Genomic DNA, 11,094 nt, shown 5'->3' on the forward strand with positions numbered 1-11,094 from the left:
GCGCTAGAATATTGTGGGTCAGTGTTGACATGATAAGAAAAAGTAAAGAGAAAGCAGGCTCAGTACTTTCAGTTTTACTCAGCTATTTCAGAATCAAATAACGTAGAAGTTTCATCTTCTCAGTCATTCTGCAATTTAAGTACATGCACACTCATATAAATAAAGAAGTTTCAGCTGTTAATGCGATATGAACTGATGAAGTTACGATCATGTTCGAAAGGGCTGAGAAATGGAAAGTTCCTAGTTTCTCTACTGCTAGGACAGATCTGGACTAACTTACACACACACACACACACAGGCGCGCGAGCGCGCGTGCAAGCACACACACACACACACACACACACAGCTTTCGGGTAGCTCCCACTCCGTAGTTGCTGTTACACAATGAATTCCACAATTTAGTTTTCTTTGTTACAAGATGACGCAGAGTTTAAAGACATTGTAGTGCCACACCAGGATGCTTTCTATAAAAATTCAGCTCAAAGTGGACTGGGTTTATCGCTTAGCGCCACTAACAGTGGCTCTAATGAACTGAGATTCTTCCTTCGATAGCCATGTCTTTCTCTGTTGTGGACCTACTGATGGACATTCTTGCTCTTCGGAACAGTTCGCTAGAGGATCCTAATGAAATTCGAAAAGTGAAATCACGAAACCTCCTACGACAGTTTCATTTTGGAGGCCCTCGTGCCTCTCTAGTCCCGATTGACTAAAGATCTAGGCTTCAGGAAGAGGTCTGCTAGTTCTCAATGCCAATCATTCAAATGTTGGCATACTATTGGAGCTATCATGAAAGATCCTACTGACGGAAGTGCATGTTGACTGAGACAAAAAAAAAATGGCTCTGAGCACTATGGGACTTCACTTCTGAGGTCTGAGGTCATCAGTCCCCTAGAACTTAGAACTACTTAAACCTAACTAACCTAAGGACGTCACACACATCCATGCCCGAGGCAGGATTCGAACCTGCGCCCGTAGCGGTCGCGCAGTTCCAGACTGTAGCGCCTAGAACCTCTCGGCCACCCCGGCCGGCTGACTGAGACAGTCGACTGCTAAGCAAGAGGAGATTTATGGCTTTTATGGCTTCCCTAAGTCGCTTACTGGAGATGTCCGTACAGGCACATTTTTCCCTCATCATTGGCTACTCCGCGCTTATGCTTTGTCTCCAATGATGTCGTCTTCGACGGGACATAAAACCATAGCCTTCCTTACTCTTGCAATCGTTGGTTGGTTTGCTTAGGGACGGATCACAAAGGGCCACATATCCCTGCTACAAGAGAGACACAGCGTGAAGTAAAACAACCCGATAATAAGTACAGAGCAACATTTTCCATATAACCATAGGACGGATAAGCACTGTTGTGGAGCTACGGAAATGAAACAGCAGCCAATCAACTACAAGCATGCGTAAGTAGGAACCTGTAAAATGACTTGCCCCATGTAGTACCTGTTATGCTAAAGATTGCAGTTTCTAATTAATTTAGACAAAGACAATAGTTCCACCTGAATAGCCAAAGCTCGGCGACACTACTTTTCTGTCAATGGCTGGTGGTTATGTAAGACGTGAATTTTCGGTGATGTTTACTGAGTAAAGCATGACTGTTATGCCAGACGGACAGCAATGTCATTAACTTGTTCAGAAGGACAGTAACGCCATTAATTTGTTACGATAATAAACATGACTACAGAAACAGCACTGCTAGACACGCGAAAACACGTTCATTCACTGAAGAAACTGCCGCTCCCTCGTCGCTGATTGTCTAACGTTTTATGTCCGTAGTTACACAATGGTGACTTCCCGACCTATGGTTGTCTGAAAAATTTTGCTAGATTTGATGTCCGCTGCCCTGCTCTCACTTTATTATCAGATTCTTTTTCTTCACCCTGTGTAGCCGAGGAGAACAGCACACAATGTGGTGATGAGGATCTCTACACCTTGACTTATTCTTCTATTGATGGCAATAAACTACCGAATGAAACTGTTTGCATTACCAAAATTCAAATGAGGCGCTACAGCATTAGCTTTACCACATGCGAGCTAAAGGGAGCTTGTATTGCGCTCCACAACAAGAAGCAGTAAAGATAACATTTAGTGGCACGCCGCTCTTGTGCAAAACTGAGCTGCTGTGCAATCAGACCTGCTCCTAGCAACTGAGTACACTGGTAAATAATTTTTTAATTAAATCCTGGAGATAGATGGGTGAATCACCTTATTAAAATGATGATACAATGCTGAATCACCAAATAATCTGAACTGTTCGCTTGTGCCTTGCCCTTTGAACCAAATGCGCGCGCCTTCTCCTGGATCAACTTTTCTCCTGCTGCGTGTAGACGAAGTTAATGGCGTATCATAACATGGCTTCCCAGAATCTTTATTAGCCAGATCCGACATATGATACGTTTTATACAGTATCACGTACCTCTCGCTAAAACTATCAAGTCCTGCTAAGGCAGCAGAAACACATCTAACAATAGCCATAACCCTGACCTAAGGTTCCGGTGGTGTCAGCAATGAAAGACATCCTGGGAGAATCGAAAACACAGAGACCGGACACGAGACTGGTTTGGAAAGTTCCTCCCACAGCTTTATGGTTTATTCTCAAACACTCAGACATCAAATCAACACTCTTGATGAGCTTGTACACTGTTGACCGCTGGCGCTGACGACGATGACGTACACTCCCGTGGCGCGGCATGGCTCGGTTGCTGCGTCAACGCTGTTTCCTGAGCTGCAGCCTCGAGCAGACCATGTGTGTCAGTGAACCTACAAAGAATTCGAAGCTGCATTTCCAGTCTTCTCTGTAGGCTCAGTGAGGACGCCGTCTTTAAAGACATCCGTAGAAACGATAGATAACGACCTGGCGCCGAGCCGCCGAGAGAAAAAATGGTAGCTGTAGAATATGTTTCTCTCCGCTGTCGGGTTGCAGTACGTCAACTACTTAAGAAATGCAGTTCCACAGCGGCTGTGAGACTAGTGCAGTGGTTCTCAAACTTTTAAGCTTAGGAGCCAATATTCACGTTATAGGGCGAAACTTCGGATCGCACATGAAGGGGAGGGTGGAGGGGGAGGGGGGAGGGGGGGGAGGGCGGAGGAGTGTTAAGTAGCCGTTCAAAGAGAAACTCAAATTTCACCAGACCATGGTTGTTGATTGAAGCTTAACTCATTTTGAATCCACATATTATATCACACTAATCATTTCTAAGTGAAAAAGAGAATAATATATTGTAACGCATTTTTGCGACCTCGTGCATTTTTCTGAAGGCTTACACAGTCACCAGGTTTCCGTGTCTAAGACGGCATTGTAACCAGTGCCATCACAACAGGATCCCATGTTTGTTTTTCTAATTTCCGGACACATTTTCTAGACATCTGCACGCCCCGGTATCTGAAAGAATCCCAAGTTGCTGCAACAAACGATTTCGATAGCACTTTTTTATTAGGTCAAATGTAAGAGAACAGAGGTGGTTTTAAATGATGTAACTTAATTCAAAGTTTTTTCAAAGGGGTAGAATGGCGGATGATAGCTTTGTATGTAAAATGGTTCAGAAGTCAGTTTTATCTGTTGTACTACGTGTGGTTTTTGGAAGTGTCTAACTCTTATTGGGATGAACACCTTGGCCACTTTTCCCAGCGAGTACTGTGATCACTTGTCCCGATCGGGTGCCATGTCGGCATTAGTGGTCCACAGAATAAACTACCAAACTCAAATAAATAACAAGGAAGTACATTTGTAGGCCTAAAGACGTTGTTTAAATATTGATGTTGTAAAAATTACTCCCCTTACAAGTGAGGTAACAAGAATAATATAAACAATATGTCTAACATCAGACGACTCAAAAACAAAAAAGTTTCTGCTAAAAAACTACAGAACACGGTTCCTCGGTCAATTTCACTGACAACAACGGCGACGTGTATTACGAGGTGCATTCAAGTTCTAAGGCTTCCGATTTTTTTCCTCTGGACTGGGAAGAGATAGAAACATGCGCAGTGTTTTAAAATGAGGCCGCATTCATTGTCAATACGTCCCAGAGATGGCAGCACCATACGGCAGATGGAATTTCACCGCCAGCGGCGAGAATGAGAACTGTTTTAAACACTTAAAATGGCGACGTTTTCCTTACTTGAACCGCGTGCAATCATTCGTTTTCTGAATTTGCGTGGTGTGAAACCAGTTGAAATTCATCGACAGTTGAAGGAGACATGTGGTGATGGAGTTATGGATGTGTCAAAAGTGCGTTCGTGGGTGCGACAGTTTAATGAAGGCAGAACATCGTGTGACAACAAACCGAAACAACCTCGGGCTCACACAAGCCGGTCTGACGACATGATCGAGAAAGTGGAGAGAATTGTTTTGGGGGATCACCGAATGACTGTTGAACAGATCGCCTCCAGAGTTGGCATTTCTGTGGGTTCTGTGGACACAATCCTGCATGATGACCTGAAAATGCGAAAAGTGTCATCCAGGTGGGTGCCACAAATGCTGACGGATGACCACATGGCTGCCCGTGTGGCATGTTGCCAAGCAATGTTGACGCGCGACGACAGCATGAATGGGACTTTCTTTTCGTCGGTTGTGACAATGGATGAGACGTGGATGCCATTTTTCAATCCAGAAACAAAGCGCCAGTCAGCTCAATGGAAGCACACAGATTCACCGCCACCAAAAAAATTTCGGGTAACCACCAGTGCTGAAAAAATGATGGTGTCCATGTTCTGGGACAGCGAGGGCGTAATCCTTACCCATTGCGTTCCAAAGGGCACTACGGTAACAGGTGCATCCTACGAAAATGTTTTGAAGAACAAATTCCTTCCTGCACTGCAACAAAAACGTCTGGGAAGGGCTGCGCATGTGCTGTTTCACCAAGACAACGCACCTGCATATCGAGCTAACGTTACGCAACAGTTTCTTCGTGATAACAACTTTGAAGTGATTCCTCATGCTCCCTACTCACCTGACCTGGCTCCTAGTGACTTTTGGCTTTTTCCAACAATGAAAGACACTCTCCGTGGCCGCACATTCACCAGCCGTGCTGCTATTGCCTCAGCGATTTTCCAGTGGTCAAAACAGACTCCTAAAGAAGCCTTCGCCGCTGCCATGGAATCATGGCGTCAGCGTTGTGAAAAATGTGTTCGTCTGCAGGGCGATTACGTCGAGAAGTAACGCCAGTTTCATCGATTTCGGGTGAGTAGTTAATTAGAAAAAAAATCGGAGGCCTTAGAACTTGAATGCACCTCGTAGAACGAGTCTGACCACTTTTGGGCAGCCAGCAGCGCTGTTGCTTTTTTTTGTCCTTACCACTTTACCACACGTTCCCCTACAGATAATACGATTAATTGGTAACCTACATAATTTAGCAACTTATAAACTTATATTAATTAATAAAAGTAACTGCAGTATGTGACTCGATCACAAATATTTGCTAAATGTTTTCAATGTCATTGTTCTGTTACTCACTGCATTGTATTACAAGGGGCGATGAAGAAGTTGCCGTTTGAGGGTATCTCTGCAGCGTATCTGCAACCCAGCGAGACTTATATGCGGCAATGCGGGTATAGCGGGTATACAAGCACCGACATGGGGGGAAGGGTAAGTGTGTCCCTCGAATGAAAACTTTTCGTTCGTCCCTTATACAATAGCCTTAATTTGAGATCATATCTTTATAAAGCGCATTCAAGAATCCACTTTACTTCCGCTTGACATTTATACCATAGCAGCTAATCGGTGCTAGTTAGTTGGTAGCACTGAAACCCAATACAATATTTCCCCCTCTCACTTCTGCTAACCCCGCAGTGGCCGTGCTATATATTAGATGTATTCTGCCCCTGACGTAAGTGGCAAACTTTATTTAGCTCACTGCAGAATTTGGCCAAGTCAGTTAAAATTAAGCACATCTTAAAATATTACTGTCTCTGTAAGTATTTTCTTTGTTACTGAGCAATAAAAAATACACTCTTAAACAACTCTTAAAGTTAGTGTACGTTTTCGGATTCTGCTGTTAGTTGCTAGAAGCATATTTTTTATAAAACACAGTTGAGTGCCGCTGGCCTCTCGAACACTGGATTCGGGTAGCAATTTTGACGACAGTTGGATCAGAGAGACTAATGTCAGCCCAGACACAAAGAGTTATTTGTTATCGTGTAGCTTTTGAGGCCGTGACGATTCATTTGCCGCACGGCAACCAAATAAGTGACAGTTCTTAGTTGTTGTGCTGACTGTGAAATGACTCTCTAGGAGAGTGGAATGGCAACCGGGCGAACCGCCAGCGACGCCACAACCAAATCAGTGCGACCCGCTGCGGCCGGCTTCCAGCTTCCAGCAACCAACAGGCATCTCGCCGCTGCGACGCGGCCGGCCAGTTAGCCGTAACGGTCGATAGCGACAATAATGCGGCGCGGATTATTCTAGGAATTTCTGCCACTCGGATGGAATTTCATTAGCGACTAGTCCGTATTACAATCTGTCTTCAAATGTTAGCCTGCGACCCCGTTGATGTTAGTGAGTACCGACGCTAATGCGCAGTGCATTAAGCGCGCAGACTTTCAACTCGTCACTAACACCCCGCCGCGGGAGACTTGAGAACTCAGAGGCGCTTCTGCAGCGCCGACCGCTCCGGCTAAACTCTTCCCTCTACTTCACTGACACATGCCAGAACTGCGTGATAGATATGTTTCCATTAACTCCTACTGCACAAGAAGTATGACGCGCTCTGCGAATGGTAACCACCTTTTTGGTAAATATGGTACAGGCACCTCCCTAACGTTACAGACGCAGAAAGAACACCACTAGCGCGGCAGTTCTGATGAAATTTTACATACTTTCTGTTGCAAGAGTCGCCGGTACCCAGTTCAGGAAAAATATTCTCAACATCCTACAGTTCACCTCAAGGTGCTTCAGTAACATAAATCACACTAGAAACATATTACGCATACATCTCAAGTTGTGCGGTGAGTAGCAGCAATAACTACTCTAGAACGACAAAAGACAACATTATACAGACAACTCATGCAAAATTAACGCCTCGTCTACAGCGAGACTATGAAAGACACTATTATAGTACGAGATAATGCCCAGCCGAACAACATCTTGCATAAGGCGCAGATGTGCACCAACGCTTTATTGACTTCAATTTGTGAAGCTCTTTCTCTTGAATAAATCATCCATCTTTTCTGAAACTGTAATCATTTGTTTGTCTGTACGTTACATCATGTCTACCGATTTTCGTCCATTTGGTTAATTCCTTGGTGGTGCGCCGATTGTTTTCCCCCTTTTCTGTGAGGTGTATTGTGTTCTTAGCGCGATTACATTGACTTCTGATCAATCGGTTGGTCAGACAGCTCACGTTCAACAGTAAAATAACTTCGCCCCCAAAAAATAAGACTGTGTATACGAATTTTCTCGAAACAGAGGGCTCGCGAAGTTCCTTCGATGATCTGTGAAAGATCAACAACCAACACAACACAAGGGAGTACCTGCAGAGCGAACCGAACTCGACCGAATGTTCTTCGCCTGCTACTGCCTACCATTCACACTGAAGAGAATGCACCTTCGCTGATTATCTTTCGCCTACTTTCGCTACGGTTAGGCTTGTCTGCGTGCTGCACCCTGTACAACAACTAACAATAGCGAACTCCACCTTGCATTCTTCCCTCTACTCCCTCTTCCTCCGACTCAGAACAAAACTTTCAACGTACCATCAAGATGGAGAACTTTACTTCATTTTGCGGTTTCTTTCAATTGTTGTGTTAACTGCTATGTAAGGAAATGTTTTACAGCCATTATAAATCATTAGTCCTGATCTCTAGTTTCACAGTTATATAATTATATGGATACGATGTCTGTTATTTCGGACATGTCCGAAAGAACAGACACCATATCCATATAAGTATATAGTTCTGACAATACCGGCCATGACCTTATTCTTCTGTGCGGATGCACACATATTACCCGAACTCTTACGGGACTAGGTAAGAATGTCTTCCACGAATAATGAGTGTGTTGGATAGAGACACCACGAATGTAGTATGTGGACATATAAGGTGAGAATTTGGGTCTGGCAGGAGGCGTGTGTGAGATAGTCCCTGCAGTCCCACTATCCTCTGTGCCCTCGGTGGCTCAGATGAATAGAGCGTCTGCCATGTACGTAGGAGATCCCGGGTTCGAGTCCCGGTCCGGGAACACATTTTCACCTGTCCCCGTTGATATATATATCAACGCCCGTCATCAGCTGAAGGTATTAATATGTAATTCTAGTTTCACAATTTGTGGGGTCACAATAAATTAAAACGGTATTTATGTATTAAAAAAGTGTAAACAGCGATGGCATGATAACTCAGAGACTGGACAAATTAGTTGTTTTCACTTCTTGAACTTGATAGAATTTATTCCACCACTGACTAGTTTTCGAACCATTACAGCCTCGTCATCAGATGGAGATGTTGCAGAACATTATACGAGAGGCGTTCAATAAGTAATGTAAAACATTTTTTATCGGCCAGTGTCGGTTGAAAAAATACGGAATTTGCTGTAGGACATTGTAGGAAATTCACTCTTCCACCCCTATTGTTTCATGAAGTTTCGATACGCGGCGGCTATGAGTAGCCTTCAGCGGCGTCTGTAACGCCGGTGCGTTCCAAGCAGAGAGCTTTCATTGAATTTCTTTTGGTAGGAAACCAGAGCAGAATGTCTACGGAGACCTGGCAGTCAACAGAAGGACGGAGAGTCGTTGGAGCTCACAAAGCTTCCTTGGACTGTTCTTCCGGCTATACCCTACAGCCCGGATCTCGCACCTTCCGACTGCCATCTGTGTGGTCCAATGGAGGTTGCAACCCGTGCGAAGCAGTACGTGGAGGCTGAGGAGGTCACTGATGCAACAAGACAATGGCTCCGATGTCGACCAGCAGAGTGGTACATTGCGGGCGTACAGGCCCTCCCTATAAGGTGGCGTAAGGGCGTCGCTTTGAACTGAGATTATTTTGAAAAATAGGGTTTTATTTCCAAAGGAGTGGAGAATAATACAATGTACTGGGATCCTGAATAAAACCAACCTGCTATCAGAAAAAAAGTATGTTGCATCAGTTACACTGAACGCCCCTCGAATCTTGGACCAAGTGCAGCTACATGCTATGGGTCGCAGTGATGGCGGAAATAACGGAAGTTTCGTTCATATTCCTTATTTCCATTACCATTCGTAGTTGTTTATATAATTTACTGCCAATTCTTGTACACGAACGATTGAAGAGGAGCATGAGAAGGTCGAAACGTGTCGTTATGTAATACAGTAAAACCGAATAAACAACAGTGCGATAGATACACTATGTGATCATAAGTATCGGGACACCTGGACGAAAATGACTTACAAGTTCGTGGCGCTATCCGTCGGTAATGCTGGAATTCAGTGTGGTGTTGGGCCACCCTCTCGACTCCGCCACAGGCCGTACATTATGAACAGGTTCTCAATCCTGTTGAAAGATGCAATCGCCATCACCAAATTGCTCTTCAACAGTGAGAACAAAGAAGGATGCTTAGAACATCAAGTGCCACGCAAAACAACAAATGGTGGAAACCCCGTCCATGAAAAACACGGCCGCACCATAACAACACCGCCTCCGAATTTTACTGTTAGCATTACACACGCTGGGAGATGACGTTCGCCGGGCATTCGCCATACCCACAATCTGCCATCGGATTGTCACATTGTGTACCACGATTATTCACTCCACACAACGTTTTTCCTCTGTTCATTCGTCCAATGTTTACACTCCTTACACCAAGCGAGACGTCGTTTGGCATCTACCGACGTGACGTGTGGCTTATGAGCAGCCGCTTGGATGTCTGTCATTTTGACGTTCGTGCGACGATGTAAAGGAAGAACCAGAATACAGCGTTTCTCTGTAAAATAGTTTTGGAAAAAGGTGTTTAGTATTTGGACCTTTTCTGTCATCCTGCGCTTTCGATACAGTTATGGTCACAGTGTGTCTGGACAGATGGCTTCGATCCGTCTATTGATTTAACATAGACCGAAACTGCTTAGGATTTCCTGTCAAGTCGGTAGATAGAATTTTACTTTCGAATTAATTGAACGCTTCACTCATGGAACTCCTTGCGCTAATTTTGGTTTCGTTCAGTATTTCGTCGGTCTGTGAGGTGTCGGCTAAGTTTAAATTTGCAGTGACGCTCTCTTTGCTTTCGTTTCGGCGGGTCTTTCTCATCCCTCATAACTTCTCTCGGCACATACCTGTCTAAGGCACACTGCGAAATACTCTTGAACTGCATCGGTTGATGATCAATATTTCGGTAGTTTACTGCGTACGTTCACGGAAAATTAGAGCTGTCCTGTGAGCGCAGACGTGGCGTGTGTCGAACCGAGCGGGCGCATACCAGCGGGGTACAGACAGAGAGGACATGACGGCCGGGCCGGGATGGCAACGCCGCGAGCGTGTGCGCGGCGCGGCGCGGCACTCACCCTGCCCCAGGTGCGCGCTCCGGGAGCCGGGAGAGCAGCCACTCACTCACTCACTACTTACCGGCCACTACTCACCCACTACCTGCTACCCGGTCGCTTCCTAATACTACGAGGCGCTATTTCCACCGTAATGGACTGCGGCTGGTTAGTGACGCACAAGTAAAGCAGCAATCTCGGATAGTCACATTTTTCACCGCTCACCGATATGCGCTGTGGATAAGGGTGCGTGCTCACTTCGGCGTTGCATGTACCAAAATTAGAGCGATACAAAGAAGTTTAGCATGACCTCTGTTCAAGGTTAAAAAATAAAAAACAGATGGTTACGTGCTGGCTACAAACCAGTGATCCAGGCTTAAGTCGTCAGTTCTGAGTCTACATCTACATTCTACAACTTCTGTGAAGTGTGTGCCAAAAGGTACTTCCCAATACGCCATGTATTACGGTTTGCTCCTGTTCTATTCGCGTGTGGAATAGGGGAAGAATGTTAGGTTAAATACTTTTGTTGTTGCTGTACCTAGTCTTAGCTTTATCTTCCCAGAATCGCCGGAAGCCATACGTACGGGGTTCAATTCCTAGTTACCTCAGTTAATAGCGGTTATTGAAAGACTATAAGTAGGCTTTCATGGGATAGTT

The 11,094-nt window shown here is 45.0% G+C and overlaps 1 non-coding gene across 1 annotated transcript; it reads left to right on the forward strand.

Annotated features, from left to right (window-relative positions):
• The first annotated feature begins 10,689 nt into the window (after window positions 1-10,689).
• Window positions 10,690-10,794, forward strand: LOC126097368 (U6 spliceosomal RNA). Its single transcript, XR_007522107.1, has one exon. It is a non-coding gene; the product is annotated as a U6 spliceosomal RNA (small nuclear RNA).
• The last annotated feature ends 300 nt before the right edge of the window (window positions 10,795-11,094 follow it).

The sequence above is a fragment of the Schistocerca cancellata genome, chromosome 1 (assembly GCF_023864275.1).
Source record: "Schistocerca cancellata isolate TAMUIC-IGC-003103 chromosome 1, iqSchCanc2.1, whole genome shotgun sequence".
Classification (NCBI taxonomy): Eukaryota; Metazoa; Arthropoda; class Insecta; order Orthoptera; family Acrididae; genus Schistocerca; species Schistocerca cancellata.